The sequence below is a fragment of the Schistocerca gregaria genome, unplaced genomic scaffold (genome assembly GCF_023897955.1).
Source record: "Schistocerca gregaria isolate iqSchGreg1 unplaced genomic scaffold, iqSchGreg1.2 ptg000451l, whole genome shotgun sequence".
Classification (NCBI taxonomy): domain Eukaryota; kingdom Metazoa; phylum Arthropoda; class Insecta; order Orthoptera; family Acrididae; genus Schistocerca; species Schistocerca gregaria.
In genome coordinates, this window is record NW_026061871.1 from 729,255 (window position 1) to 745,140 (window position 15,886).

Here is a 15,886-nt window from a genome sequence, read left to right on the forward strand (position 1 = left end):
GGTGGGCGTAGCTCAGATGGTAGAGCGCTCGCTTAGTGTGCGAGAGGTACTGGGATCGATACCCAGCGCCTCCAGAATTTTTAACACACCTACATGCGCACCTTGCCATGCAAGTGGAATAATTCCCAACCGGCAGAGGTGTGTAGGCAGATACAAGCGAACGATTAGCATCCACAATTGCGCCGATTTCACGTAAATCCCACTGCACGTTGCCATTCTTTGCGTGCAGTCGGCTGCTACTGGTGTTGCTGGTTGTGACTGCTGATAACAGATGCCGTAGCAATCAATTCATGGAGTGAGTTGTATGTTTTGCGATAGTCTGTCTCTGACAAGGAAGCACAGGTGATATAGGTGCGAACACAGGAAGCTTGCAGCCCCTCGCTGCCTGCAGACACAGAGCAGCCACACTAGAAGAGCTGCCTAAGCCGTAGGCGAAATGTGCTCATTCGCTTTGGCGCGACGTCGAACTATAAATAAGGCTGTAACTAGCGTGAGCGTTGCGTGAGCGTCGTGTAAAGTCGGAAAAGTAATCTGCATGGGTGATTGCCAAGTTTGGGGAACGTTTCGTAGTACGATCAGTGCAATGGGGACGCGGAAACTTGTTGTGTCCCAAGGTTTGCAGTTGGACGACAAGAGTTTTACACAGTAGCAAAGAGCGAGGCACTGAGTTGGCATGAACAATGGAGAGCACAATGGGGCTCGAGATGTGCTTGTTACCTCGTTCGCTTAGCGTGTGGACGGTCTCGGGTTCAAGCCCCGGCTCCTCCGTGTTTTGTGGTCAGTGCATGGTAAGTGTTGGTCGGGGCGAACATAAACGCACGCAAGAAGTTGCAAAACCAGCGTCACAGACTGATATGATGTATACTGTCATAAGGAGAGCAAGATGTAAGTGTGGGGACCGGCTGTTATCGTGGTGTCATCGAGTGCAGATCTGTCTTAGGTATCACGGCTTAACGTCATTGAAGTCTAGAGGTGGACAACACGTTAGTCTTACTCAGAGCGGTGACTGAACTCTATTTTCGACGTTATGCGTGCCACTTTCATTGTGGCCAACTACGATTCGATACAGAATGCACGAAACCTGAAAGACACCCTCACTGATACAAAGAGAGTAGTGTTTGTCTGCGGAATAATGGGAGTGCAAGGGTCTGTGACGTTGATATGACTGTATGTAGCACTATTAGTTATCGGGGGGGTGGGCGTAGCTCAGATGGTGGGGGGTGGGCGTAGCTCAGATGGTAGAGCGCTCGTTTAGTGTGCGAGAGGTACTGGGATCGATACCCAGCGCCTCCAGAATTTACAGTCTGCCTGCGGCAGCGGTGGTGAGCGGACCTCCAGGGCCAGCGCGCTGCGGCAGGAAGTGTTTACGTCAGGCGGTGAGTCGCGTGCTTACAGCGTCTGCTTATTAGTATTCGTTCCGTTCTGTAGGATCTGATATGGAATTATGAATCCGACTAACAGGAAAGATACCTTGAAGTTTACCTTTGATAGGAACTTTTCGAAACCAAATTCGTTTGAAGTTGAAGCATGGTTAGAGGAAACAGCTAAGATTACTTTTGATGACATTGTAGGGATAAATTTCTCTATCGTGACTAGTGTTGTGTATGTGAAATTAACGTCCTCCGAACTGTGTGATAGAATTGTAGAGTCCAGTGGAGGTGTACTGAAGTTTAAACATAGCGATGGTACCGTCAGTGACGTCAGCATTACGCATGCTGGACTGGGCATCCGGACGGCACGTATTTTCGAACTCCCGTTTGAAATAACAGCCGCGCAAATAAATTCTGCATTGACACCTTACGGGAGGGTCATTAACAATTTTGCGGAGCGTTGGTCCAAAGCCCACAAATTTCCGGTGCTTAACGGCGTCAGGCAGGTTAAGATCGATATACAGAAGCACATACCTTCATATATTTACGTAGGTGGACATCGCGGAATTGTCATATATGATGGGCAGCCAAAAACGTGTGCCGGCTGTGGTGCGCCCGGCCACGTGCGCTCTGAATGTATACAAAGACGCGTGACGCAGATACCTGTCGGTGAAGCCGCTAGCCCACCTGTGACGACGGCACTGCCACTGACATACGCTGTCGCGGCTTCTGGTCTTCCACCCGCGACCCCGCCTGTAGATGCCCCTCGTTTGAATGATGTTTTGGCCGATAACGTCAAAGAACCGAGTGATGACGCGGCACCGCCGCTACCACACTCAGAGATGGAGGTAACGACGGATGACTCCCCAGTGGTTGATGCCACTGGTACTGAGGATGAAGCAGACGCTGTGTTCCCGGCGGATCAACCCCAGAGTCAACAGTCCACTTCGGATGTTGATGATACTGCGAACCCTAACAGGAAGCCTTCCAAAAAGAAGCGGAGACTTGCACATCAAGGAGCCAATCAGCTCGCCCCACAGCTCCGCGACAAAGCGAAACGAATAAGCAGCCAAATGTGTCAGAACACTTCTGAACCCTCTGAAGTTGGTCTCCCTGCGTCTGGTCGAATGGACATTGATCCTGTAGTGTCTCCCCCTGTGAATCCACGACGGGTGGAAGATAGTGATACCTCGAGTAGAGTCGTTTTGCCGGATACCCACGCTCAAGGAAACGCAGGATCGCTTTTGTCAGAGGCCACTCTCACTGGGAATTGGGCACAGGAAATGGAAGTATTGGATGCGAGCAATGATGCGGCTGTCATGCGGACCATTGAGACGGAATCTTCGGCACCCCCCACAGAGCAGCATACACCAACCGTACCGGGAACTACAGGAACTCCGACTGACGCGCTTGGCCTCAATTTCGTTAGCCATCCTTCTAAGACTGTTTAATTAATAGTATGTGCCTTCTCCCATGAACGAGCCCCAAGCCTATAAAATTGCCACGTTAAACATCAATAAGATACAGTCGTACTGGCGGCTCCGTAATTTACAAGATTTTGTATACGCAGCGGATATCGATATTCTGTTACTTCAAGAAGTCGCTGCGATTGAACTTGACCGAATAACTGGTTATACTACTCTCTCCAATTCCGGGAGCGGTGCGAATTTAGGGACAGCGATTCTGTTAAAAGAAGGGATTGTAGCGACCGACGCAGAAAAACTGCCTGATCATAGAGGGATCGCTGTCACTTTCCATCGGACACGCATAATCAATGTTTACGCCCCGTCCGGCAGTAGCAATAGGCGTGCTAGGGCTGAGTTCTTCACAAGCGCCATAGTCCCACTTTTTAGGGGAACCTACGATCGTATAATTTTTGCGGGTGACTTCAATTGTGTCTTAAGTCCAAAAGACCAGACGCCTAATTTTAACAAATCTGGAGAACTAGAACGTATCGTCCAAGAAATGAACCTCATTGACACATGGGAGCATACGCACGGAGCGGCACCTGGGTTCACTCATGTCACGAACCACTCTGCAAGCCGGCTAGACAGAATCTATGTATCGGCGTGTATGAAGACTCAAGTCCTCCAATCCGAAGTTTGGCCCACAATTTTTTCCGACCATGCCGCATATATTTGTACTGTTAACATGGTCAAGCAAGGCACATTTCGCGGCAGAGGTTTCTGGAAACTTAACAATGCTCTCCTTAACGATGTTGACTGTCACCGTGTCTTTAACGAAACATGGGAGGCATGTGAACGACGGGTTGCACAGTATGCCTCCGTTACTGAATGGTGGATAACACATGCCAAACCAACTTTATCAAAAATGTTTAAACGCTACGCTCGGGACAAATCCTGGTGGCAACGGCAAACGTCTGAGTTTTATTTTACTTGTCTCAGGGAGCTTTACCAGTCCGATGTGACTGTACCTGAAAATTTTATGCAGATTAAAAAAATTAAGGCAAAATTATTAAAACTTCAGCGGCAGCAGGCAGAAGGCTTTCAAATAAGGTCCAGGCCCCAGAATGTGATAGACGACGAAATGACATCCATGTTTCACGTCATTCGTGAAAATAAGAGGGGGCGGCGGAGATTAATAACTCGTCTTCAGTTGAGTGAAGGCGTTGCGCTCACGCGGCAACAAGACATACGGAACGCACTTCACAATCACTTGGCAGGTCTCCTGACAACGACACATACCGACGATGGAACTCACGATGAATTACTCAATAACTTGCAAAGGACTTTGGGTGCTGCTGAAGTCGAAACTCTCATGCGAGAAATTGATGAAGACGAATTGGATTCTGCGCTATCACGAAGTCCGAAAAATAAATCGCCGGGACCCGACGGTCTCACTGCCGAATTTTATCTTACTTTCTGCGACAAATTAAAGCCCAAGTTGTTGAGTATGTTTAATGAAATTTTACGGCCAGATTTTAATGTTCCTCAGGCTCTCGTGGAAGGCATCGTGGTTTTAATCCCTAAACGCCCAATGTGCAGTTCTGTTGACGATTTTCGGCCGCTTACTTTACTGAACAATGACTACAAAATTTTAGCACGTATTATTTCTAATAGATTGAAAATGTTGATGAATACTGTCATTGGTCAGTACCAGACCAGTGTAGGTGTCGGTAGGACGATCTTCCAAAATTTGTCTCAATACAGGGACGTTATAGCCATTGCAGATGCGTGTAAGATACGGTGTGCGCTAGTTTCCCTTGACTTTTCAAAGGCATTCGACAGAGTAAACCATCAGTTTCTCATCCGGACGATGCATGCCATGGGATTTCCACTACGTTTTATCAATCTTATACATGAGCTCCTTCGTAAAGGAGTAACTCGACTCATGGTGAATGGCCAGCTGAGCGCATCAATTAATATTACTAATTCAGTGCGACAGGGATGCCCTATGTCGATGGCCTTGTTTGCCATTGCCATTGAGCCTTTGCTTGTCACCTTGACACAGCGTCTACAAGGATTAACCATCCACGGCATTAAGATTGTTTGTACTGCATATGCGGATGACGTCGGATTTTTGGTCATGGACGAAGGTGAAGTCGAGGAAGCCCTTCAGATCGTCAAAAACTACGAACTTGTTGCGGGTGCGAAGTTGAATGCCAGGAAATCTGGCATTATGAACATAGGACGCGGCATCTCGCTGCACCATCACGGTCAGTTGCAACTAATTTCTAAAATGAAATGCCTTGGTATTGAGTACAGGAGCAACATACAGCACACAATTGCGGTGAACTATAGGAATCTCCTGGCAAGTATGCGTGCTTGCATGCAGACCCACTACCTAAGAAGCCTTGATGAACTGCAGAAAGTCACCTTCGCTAATGTCTACCTCACCTCCAAGATTAACTACGTTGCACAAGTACTGCCCATGCCACAGGAGACAGCGAAGCGTATGATGTCCGCTCTAGGCCATTTTGTCACACGTGGACACATTTTTAAAGTCAAGTACGATACGCTCACTCTCTCCACGACCGATGGAGGCTTAAATTTAACAGATGTTCGTTCCAAGTCACGAGCTTTGTACGTATGCACCACCTACAAACGGTGGAGGTCGTTACCGAACAGTCTAACGGCTCACTTGTTAACCGAAATAGCGCCGGCCTGCCTGCAGCCTCCCGTCTCTGTTCAACATATTCCGCCTGCGCTGACTCACTTTAAGACCTTTTTCATTGAGTTCAGTTACGTACGGTCAACTCTCCCAGAAAATGAGCTTTCCGTGGTGAAGTTAGTTTATAATAAACTACTGGCAACCAAGAACAGGAACAACATCGAACACAAATACCCCAATCATCGCTGGCCAGTGATATGGAAAAATATACATAGCCGTGATTTACCAACGTCAGTGAAAGCCTCTTGGTACAGGGTCGTGAACCGTAAAATAAGTACCAATTCACGACTTCATGCTCTACATTTGGCTGACTCACCTTTGTGCCTAACGTGCAACTTGCCTGATACTGATGAACATCGTTTTCTGTGCACCACTGTCCAAGCAGTTTGGCCATGCATTCGCCGAAAACTGGCTACGATTATGAGGACTTCCCAGCTTTGTATTAAACCTGAAGATTTCCTGTATCCGGATTCAGTGCCGTACCCGAACACCAAACGGAACTCTGTCAATTGGTTGAAGGGTCATTATGTTCATTATTTACAGACGCAAGAACCCAAGAGTGAGGCGGCGTTCTGTCTTTACCTGGCATTACAGTTTCACATACTTTCACAGACGAGACATTACAGGAAACGATATGCGAATTTTTTAGAAGTCGTTCTTCGATGAAAGAAGTATTTTTTTCTTTCCTTCATTCTACATTGCTTTGTTTTTTCTCTTTTCTTCTTCAAATGTCACAGTGACGTATACTGAACAGTGTTACGACAAGGACTATTTTATTTTCTTCTGTTTTTCTAGCGGACCAGAGTTCCTTTTTCATTTTCTATTAAAAAAAAAATATATATATATATATTCTACTTTGTCACCATTGCGGGACTATGCAATAGGTTTAGAAGTATCTTTGGTTTGGAAATCGGAATAGTTCAGAAGAATAAGTACTTCAGAAATCATGGCAGATGAAGCCGACGCCGACGAAGGCGTTTTATGGCGAGCGCAAGGCGGGGCTGAAGGGGAGGAAGGAGGCCCTAAAAAAAAAAAAAAAAAAAAAAAAAAAAAAAAAAAAAAAAAAAAAAAAGATGGTAGAGCGCTCGCTTAGTGTGCGAGAGGTAATTGGATCGATACCCAGCGCCTCCAGAATTTTTAACACACCTACATGCGCACCTTGCCATGCAAGTGGAATAATTCCCAACCGGCAGAGGTGTGTAGGCAGATACAAGCGAACGATTAGCATCCACAATTGCGCCGATTTCACGTAAATCCCACTGCACGATGCCATTCTTTGCGTGCAGTCGGCTGCTACTGGTGTTGCTGGTTGTGACTGCTGATAACAGAAGCCGTAGCAATCAATTCATGGAGTGAGTTGTATGTTTTGCTATAGTCTGTCTCTGACAAGGAAGCACAGGTGATATAGGTGCGAACACAGGAAGCTTGCAGCCCCTCGCTGCCTGCAGACACAGAGCAACCACACTAGAAGAGCGGCCTAAGCCGTAGGCGAAATGTGCTCATTCGCTTTGGCGCGACGTTGAACTATAAATAAGGCTGTCACTAGCGTGAGCGTTGCGTGAGCGTCGTGTAAAGTCGGAAAAGTCATCTGCATGGGTGATTGCCAAGTTTGGGGAACGTTTCGTAGTACGATCAGTGCAATGGGGACGCGGAAACTTGTTGTGTCCCAAGGTTTGCAGTTGGACGACAAGAGTTTTACACAGTAGCAAAGAGCGAGGCACTGAGTTGGCATGAACAATGGAGAGCACAATGGGGCTCGAGATGTGCTTGTTACCTCGTTCGCTTAGCGTGTGGACGGTCTCGGTTTCAAGCCCCGGCTCCTCCATGTTTTGTGGTCAGTGCATGGTAAGTGTTGGTCGGGGCGAACATAAACGCACGCAAGAAGTTGCAAAACCAGCGTCACAGACTGATATGATGTATACTGTCATAAGGAGAGCAAGATGTAAGTGTGGGGACCGGCTGTTATCGTGGTGTCATCGAGTGCAGATCTGTCTTAGGTATCACGGCTTAACGTCATTGAAGTCTAAAGGTGGACAACACGTTCGTCTTACTCAGAGCGGTGTCTGAACTCTATTTTCGACGTTATGCGTGCCACTTTCATTGTGGCCAACTACGATTCGATACAGAATGCACGAAACCTGAAAGGCACCCTCACTCATACATAGAGAGTAGTGTTTGTCTGCGGAATAATGGGAGTGCAAAGGTCTGTGACGTTGATATGACTGTATGTAGCACTACTAGTTATCGCGTGGGTGGGTGTAGCTCAGATGGTAGAGCGCTAGCTTAGTGTGCGAGAGGTACTGGGATCGATACCCAGCGCCTCCAGAATTTTTAACACACCTACATGCGCACCTTGCCATGCAAGTGGAATAATTCCCAACCGGCAGAGGTGTGTAGGCAGATACAAGCGAACGATTAGCATCCACAATTGCGCCGATTTCACGTAAATCCCACTGCACGTTGCCATTCTTTGCGTGCAGTCGGCTGCTACTGGTGTTGCTGGTTGTGACTGCTGATAACAGATGCCGTAGCAATCAATTCATGGAGTGAGTTGTATGTTTTGCTATAGTCTGTCTCTGACAAGGAAGCACAGGTGATATAGGTGCGAACACAGGAAGCTTGCAGCCCCTCGCTGCCTGCAGACACAGAGCAACCACACTAGAAGAGCGGCCTAAGCCGTAGGCGAAATGTGCTCATTCGCTTTGGCGCGACGTCGAACTATAAATAAGGCTGTCACTAGCGTGAGCGTTGCGTGAACGTCGTGTAAAGTCGGAAAAGTCATCTGCATGGGTGATTGCCAAGTTTGGGGAGCGTTTCGTAGTACGATCAGTGCAATGGGGACGCGGAAACTTGTTGTGTCCCAGTGTTTTGCAGTTGGACGACAAGAGTTTTACACAGTAGCAAAGAGCGAGGCACTGAGTTGGCATGACCAATGGAGAGCACAATGGGGCTCGAGATGTGCTTGTTACCTCAGGTGCTGTGTGGTTGTGGACAAGGAGTGAAATGGACCAATTTGTGACCGCCCTTTCAATTTAAGACGTTCAAAACAGACGGAATTTGCATTCGTAATACCAGAGCATCGAAACTACTTGGAACTCTTGTGTATATGAACGTGTCCGCGCCTTTGTATTCTGGTACCTTCGCCGCTACAAACCAACCAACCATCGTGTCCGTGCACATCAGAGTCGCAAAGAATGGAGAATAGCCAGGCTTGGTCGTGTGTGTAGCTGTAGCTCAGTTGGCAGATCGTTCGCTTAGCGTGTGGACGGTCTCGGGTTCAAGCCCCGGCTCCTCCATGTTTTGTGGTCAGTGCATGGTAAGTGTTGGTCGGGGCGAACATAAATGCACGCAAGAAGTTGCAAAACCAGCGTCACAGACTGATATTATGTATACTGTCATAAGGAGAGCAAGATGTAAGTGTGGGGACCGGCTGTTATCGTGGTGTCATCGAGTGCAGATCTGTCTTACGTATCACGGCTTAACGTCATTGAAGTCTAGAGGTGGACAACACGTTAGTCTTACTCAGAGCGGTGTCTGAACTCTATTTTCGACGTTATGCGTGCCACTTTCATTGTGGCCAACTACGATTCGATACAGAATGCACGAAACCTGAAAGACACCCTCACTGATACATAGAGAGTAGTGTTTGTCTGCGGAATAATGGGAGTGCAAGGGTCTGTGACGTTGATATGACTGTATGTAGCACTATTAGTTATCGGGGGGGTGGGCGTAGCTCAGATGGTAGAGCGCTCGCTTAGTGTGCGAGAGGTAATTGGATCGATACCCAGCGCCTCCAGAATTTTTAACACACCTACATGCGCACCTTGCCATGCAAGTGGAATAATTCCCAACCGGCAGAGGTGTGTAGGCAGATACAAGCGAACGATTAGCATCCACAATTGCGCCGATTTCACGTAAATCCCACTGCACGTTGCCATTCTTTGCGTGCAGTCGGCTGCTACTGGTGTTGCTGGTTGTGACTGCTGATAACAGATGCCGTAGCAATCAATTCATGGAGTGAGTTGTATGTTTTGCTATAGTCTGTCTCTGACAAGGAAGCACAGGTGATATAGGTGCGAATACAGGAAGCTTGCAGCCCCTCGCTGCCTGCAGACACAGAGCAGCCACACTAGAAGAGCGGCCTAAGCCGTAGGCGAAATGTGCTCATTCGCTTTGGCGCGACGTCGAACTATAAATAAGGCTGTCACTAGCGTGAGCGTTGCGTGAGCGTCGTGTAAAGTCGGAAAAGTCATCTGCATGGGTGATTGCCAAGTTTGGGGAACGTTTCGTAGTACGATCAGTGCAATGGGGACGCGGAAACTTGTTGTGTCCCAAGGTTTGCAGTTGGACGACAAGAGTTTTACACAGTAGCAAAGAGCGAGGCACTGAGTTGGCATGAACAATGGAGAGCACAATGGGGCTCGAGATGTGCTTGTTACCTCAGGTGCTGTGTGGTTGTGGACAAGGAGTGAAATGGACCAATTTGTGACCGCCCTTTCAATTTAAGACGTTCAAAACAGACGGAATTTGCATTCGTAATACCAGAGCATCGAAACTACTTGGAACTCTTGTGTATATGAACGTGTCCGCGCCTTTGTATTCTGGTACCTTCGCCGCTACAAACCAACCAACCATCGTGTCCGTGCACATCAGAGTCGCAAAGAATGGAGAATAGCCAGGCTTGGTCGTGTGTGTAGCTGTAGCTCAGTTGGCAGATCGTTCGCTTAGCGTGTGGACGGTCTCGGGTTCAAGCCCCGGCTCCTCCATGTTTTGTGGTCAGTGCATGGTAAGTGTTGGTCGGGGCGAACATAAACGCACGCAAGAAGTTGCAAAACCAGCGTCACAGACTGATATGATGTATACTGTCATAAGGAGAGCAAGATGTAAGTGTGGGGACCGGCTGTTATCGTGGTGTCATCGAGTGCAGATCTGTCTTAGGTATCACTGGCTTAACGTCATTGAAGTCTAGAGGTGGACAACACGTTCGTCTTACTCAGAGCGGTGTCTGAACTCTATTTTCGACGTTATGCGTGCCACTTTCATTGTGGCCAACTACGATTCGATACAGAATGCACGAAACCTGAAAGACACCCTCACTGATACATAGAGAGTAGTGTTTGTCTGCGGAATAATGGGAGTGCAAAGATCTGTGACGTTGATATGACTGTATGTAGCACTACTAGTTATCGGGGGGGTGGGCGTAGCTCAGATGGTAGAGCGCTCGCTTAGTGTGCGAGAGGTGCTGGGATCGATACCCAGCGCCTCCAGAATTTTTAACACACCTACATGCGCACCTTGCCATGCAAGTGGAATAATTCCCAACCGGCAGAGGTGTGTAGGCAGATACAAGCGAACGATTAGCATCCACAATTGCGCCGATTTCACGTAAATCCCACTGCACGTTGCCATTCTTTGCGTGCAGTCGGCTGCTACTGGTGTTGCTGGTTGTGACTGCTGATAACAGATGCCGTAGCAATCAATTCATGGAGTGAGTTGTATGTTTTGCGATAGTCTGTCTCTGACAAGGAAGCACAGGTGATATAGGTGCGAACACAGGAAGCTTGCAGCCCCTCGCTGCCTACAGACACAGAGCAGCCACACTAGAAGAGCTGCCTAAGCCGTAGGCGAAATGTGCTCATTCGCTTTGGCGCGACGTCGAACTATAAATAAGGCTGTCACTAGCGTGAGCGTTGCGTGAGCGTCGTGTAAAGTCGGAAAAGTCATCTGCATGGGTGATTGCCAAGTTTGGGGAACGTTTCGTAGTACGATCAGTGCAATGGGGACGCGGAAACTTGTTGTGTCCCAAGGTTTGCAGTTGGACGACAAGAGTTTTACACAGTAGCAAAGAGCGAGGCACTGAGTTGGCATGAACAATGGAGAGCACAATGGGGCTCGAGATGTGCTTGTTACCTCGTTCGCTTAGCGTGTGGACGGTCTCGGGTTCAAGCCCCGGCTCCTCCATGTTTTGTGGTCAGTGCATGGTAAGTGTTGGTCGGGGCGAACATAAACGCACGCAAGAAGTTGCAAAACCAGCGTCACAGACTGATATGATGTATACTGTCATAAGGAGAGCAAGATGTAAGTGTGGGGACCGGCTGTTATCGTGGTGTCATCGAGTGCAGATCTGTCTTACGTATCACGGCATAACGTCATTGAAGTCTAGAGGTGGACAACACGTTCGTCTTACTCAGAGCGGTGTCTGAACTCTATTTTCGACGTTATGCGTGCCACTTTCATTGTGGCCAACTACGATTCGATACAGAATGCACGAAACGTGAAAGACACCCTCACTGATACATAGAGAGTAGTGTTTGTCTGCGGAATAATGGGAGTGCAAAGATCTGTGACGTTGATATGACTGTATGTAGCACTACTAGTTATCGGGGGGGTGGGCGTAGCTCAGATGGTAGAGCGCTCGCTTAGTGTGCGAGAGGTACTGGGATCGATACCCAGCGCCTCCAGAATTTTTAACACACCTACATGCGCACCTTGCCATGCAAGTGGAATAATTCCCAACCGGCAGAGGTGTGTAGGCAGATACAAGCGAACGATTAGCATCCACAATTGCGCCGATTTCACGTAAATCCCACTGCACGTTGCCATTCTTTGCGTGCAGACGGCTGCTACTGGTGTTGCTGGTTGTGACTGCTGATAACAGATGCCGTAGCAATCAATTCATGGAGTGAGTTGTATGTTTTGCGATAGTCTGTCTCTGACAAGGAAGCACAGGTGATATAGGTGCGAACACAGGAAGCTTGCAGCCCCTCGCTGCCTACAGACACAGAGCAGCCACACTAGAAGAGCTGCCTAAGCCGTAGGCGAAATGTGCTCATTCGCTTTGGCGCGACGTCGAACTATAAATAAGGCTGTCACTAGCGTGAGCGTTGCGTGAGCGTCGTGTAAAGTCGGAAAAGTCATCTGCATGGGTGATTGCCAAGTTTGGGGAACGTTTCGTAGTACGATCAGTGCAATGGGGACGCGGAAACTTGTTGTGTCCCAAGGTTTGCAGTTGGACGACAAGAGTTTTACACAGTAGCAAAGAGCGAGGCACTGAGTTGGCATGAACAATGGAGAGCACAATGGGGCTCGAGATGTGCTTGTTACCTCGTTCGCTTAGCGTGTGGACGGTCTCGGGTTCAAGCCCCGGCTCCTCCATGTTTTGTGGTCAGTGCATGGTAAGTGTTGGTCGGGGCGAACATAAATGCACGCAAGAAGTTGCAAAACCAGCGTCACAGACTGATATGATGTATACTGTCATAAGGAGAGCAAGATGTAAGTGTGGGGACCGGCTGTTATCGTGGTGTCATCGAGTGCAGATCTGTCTTACGTATCACGGCTTAACGTCATTGAAGTCTAGAGGTGGACAACACGTTAGTCTTACTCAGAGCGGTGTCTGAACTCTATTTTCGACGTTATGCGTGCCACTTTCATTGTGGCCAACTACGATTCGATACAGAATGCACGAAACCTGAAAGACACCCTCACTGATACATAGAGAGTAGTGTTTGTCTGCGGAATAATGGGAGTGCAAGGGTCTGTGACGTTGATATGACTGTATGTAGCACTATTAGTTATCGGGGGGGTGGGCGTAGCTCAGATGGTAGAGCGCTCGCTTAGTGTGCGAGAGGTAATTGGATCGATACCCAGCGCCTCCAGAATTTTTAACACACCTACATGCGCACCTTGCCATGCAAGTGGAATAATTCCCAACCGGCAGAGGTGTGTAGGCAGATACAAGCGAACGATTAGCATCCACAATTGCGCCGATTTCACGTAAATCCGACTGCACGTTGCCATTCTTTGCGTGCAGTCGGCTGCTACTGGTGTTGCTGGTTGTGACTGCTGATAACAGATGCCGTAGCAATCAATTCATGGAGTGAGTTGTATGTTTTGCTATAGTCTGTCTCTGACAAGGAAGCACAGGTGATATAGGTGCGAACACAGGAAGCTTGCAGCCCCTCGCTGCCTGCAGACACAGAGCAGCCACACTAGAAGAGCTGCCTAAGCCGTAGGCGAAATGTGCTCATTCGCTTTGGCGCGACGTCGAACTATAAATAAGGCTGTCACTAGCGTGAGCGTTGCGTGAGCGTCGTGTAAAGTCGGAAAAGTCATCTGCATGGGTGATTGCCAAGTTTGGGGAACGTTTCGTAGTACGATCAGTGCAATGGGGACGCGGAAACTTGTTGTGTCCCAAGGTTTGCAGTTGGACGACAAGAGTTTTACACAGTAGCAAAGAGCGAGGCACTGAGTTGGCATGAACAATGGAGAGCACAATGGGGCTCGAGATGTGCTTGTTACCTCAGGTGCTGTGTGGTTGTGGACAAGGAGTGAAATGGACCAATTTGTGACCGCCCTTTCAATTTAAGACGTTCAAAACAGACGGAATTTGCATTCGTAATACCAGAGCATCGAAACTACTTGGAACTCTTGTGTATATGAACGTGTCCGCGCCTTTGTATTCTGGTACCTTCGCCGCTACAAACCAACCAACCATCGTGTCCGTGCACATCAGAGTCGCAAAGAATGGAGAATAGCCAGGCTTGGTCGTGTGTGTAGCTGTAGCTCAGTTGGCAGATCGTTCGCTTAGCGTGTGGACGGTCTCGGGTTCAAGCCCCGGCTCCTCCATGTTTTGTGGTCAGTGCATGGTAAGTGTTGGTCGGGGCGAACATAAACGCACGCAAGAAGTTGCAAAACCAGCGTCACAGACTGATATGATGTATACTGTCATAAGGAGAGCAAGATGTAAGTGTGGGGACCGGCTGTTATCGTGGTGTCATCGAGTGCAGATCTGTCTTAGGTATCACTGGCTTAACGTCATTGAAGTCTAGAGGTGGACAACACGTTCGTCTTACTCAGAGCGGTGTCTGAACTCTATTTTCGACGTTATGCGTGCCACTTTCATTGTGGCCAACTACGATTCGATACAGAATGCACGAAACCTGAAAGACACCCTCACTGATACATAGAGAGTAGTGTTTGTCTGCGGAATAATGGGAGTGCAAAGATCTGTGACGTTGATATGACTGTATGTAGCACTACTAGTTATCGGGGGGGTGGGCGTAGCTCAGATGGTAGAGCGCTCGCTTAGTGTGCGAGCGGTACTGGGATCGATACCCAGCGCCTCCAGAATTTTTAACACACCTACATGCGCACCTTGCCATGCAAGTGGAATAATTCCCAACCGGCAGAGGTGTGTAGGCAGATACAAGCGAACGATTAGCATCCACAATTGCGCCGATTTCACGTAAATCCCACTGCACGTTGCCATTCTTTGCGTGCAGTCGGCTGCTACTGGTGTTGCTGGTTGTGACTGCTGATAACAGATGCCGTAGCAATCAATTCATGGAGTGAGTTGTATGTTTTGCGATAGTCTGTCTCTGACAAGGAAGCACAGGTGATATAGGTGCGAACACAGGAAGCTTGCAGCCCCTCGCTGCCTGCAGACACAGAGCAGCCACACTAGAAGAGCTGCCTAAGCCGTAGGCGAAATGTGCTCATTCGCTTTGGCGCGACGTCGAACTATAAATAAGGCTGTCACTAGCGTGAGCGTTGCGTGAGCGTCGTGTAAAGTCGGAAAAGTCATCTGCATGGGTGATTGCCAAGTTTGGGGAACGTTTCGTAGTACGATCAGTGCAATGGGGACGCGGAAACTTGTTGTGTCCCAAGGTTTGCAGTTGGACGACAAGAGTTTTACACAGTAGCAAAGAGCGAGGCACTGAGTTGGCATGAACAATGGAGAGCACAATGGGGCTCGAGATGTGCTTGTTACCTCGTTCGCTTAGCGTGTGGACGGTCTCGGGTTCAAGCCCCGGCTCCTCCATGTTTTGTGGTCAGTGCATGGTAAGTGTTGGTCGGGGCGAACATAAATGCACGCAAGAAGTTGCAAAACCAGCGTCACAGACTGATATGATGTATACTGTCATAAGGAGAGCAAGATGTAAGTGTGGGGACCGGCTGTTATCGTGGTGTCATCGAGTGCAGATCTGTCTTACGTATCACGGCTTAACGTCATTGAAGTCTAGAGGTGGACAACACGTTAGTCTTACTCAGAGCGGTGTCTGAACTCTATTTTCGACGTTATGCGTGCCACTTTCATTGTGGCCAACTACGATTCGATACAGAATGCACGAAACCTGAAAGACACCCTCACTGATACATAGAGAGTAGTGTTTGTCTGCGGAATAATGGGAGTGCAAGGGTCTGTGACGTTGATATGACTGTATGTAGCACTATTAGTTATCGGGGGGGTGGGCGTAGCTCAGATGGTAGAGCGCTCGCTTAGTGTGCGAGAGGTAATTGGATCGATACCCAGCGCCTCCAGAATTTTTAACACACCTACATGCGCACCTTGCCATGCAAGTGGAATAATTCCCAACCGGCAGAGG

The 15,886-nt window shown here is 48.5% G+C and overlaps 3 non-coding genes across 3 annotated transcripts; all 3 read left to right on the forward strand.

Annotated features, from left to right (window-relative positions):
- Positions 1-74, forward strand: Trnat-agu (transfer RNA threonine (anticodon AGU)). The gene has a single exon. It is a non-coding gene; the product is annotated as a tRNA-Thr (tRNA).
- A 10,620-nt stretch (positions 75-10,694) lies between these two features.
- Trnat-agu (transfer RNA threonine (anticodon AGU)) lies at positions 10,695-10,768 on the forward strand. Its single transcript has one exon. It is a non-coding gene; the product is annotated as a tRNA-Thr (tRNA).
- Positions 10,769-11,888: 1,120 nt separating this feature from the next.
- On the forward strand, positions 11,889-11,962 carry Trnat-agu (transfer RNA threonine (anticodon AGU)). The gene has a single exon. It is a non-coding gene; the product is annotated as a tRNA-Thr (tRNA).
- The last annotated feature ends 3,924 nt before the right edge of the window (positions 11,963-15,886 follow it).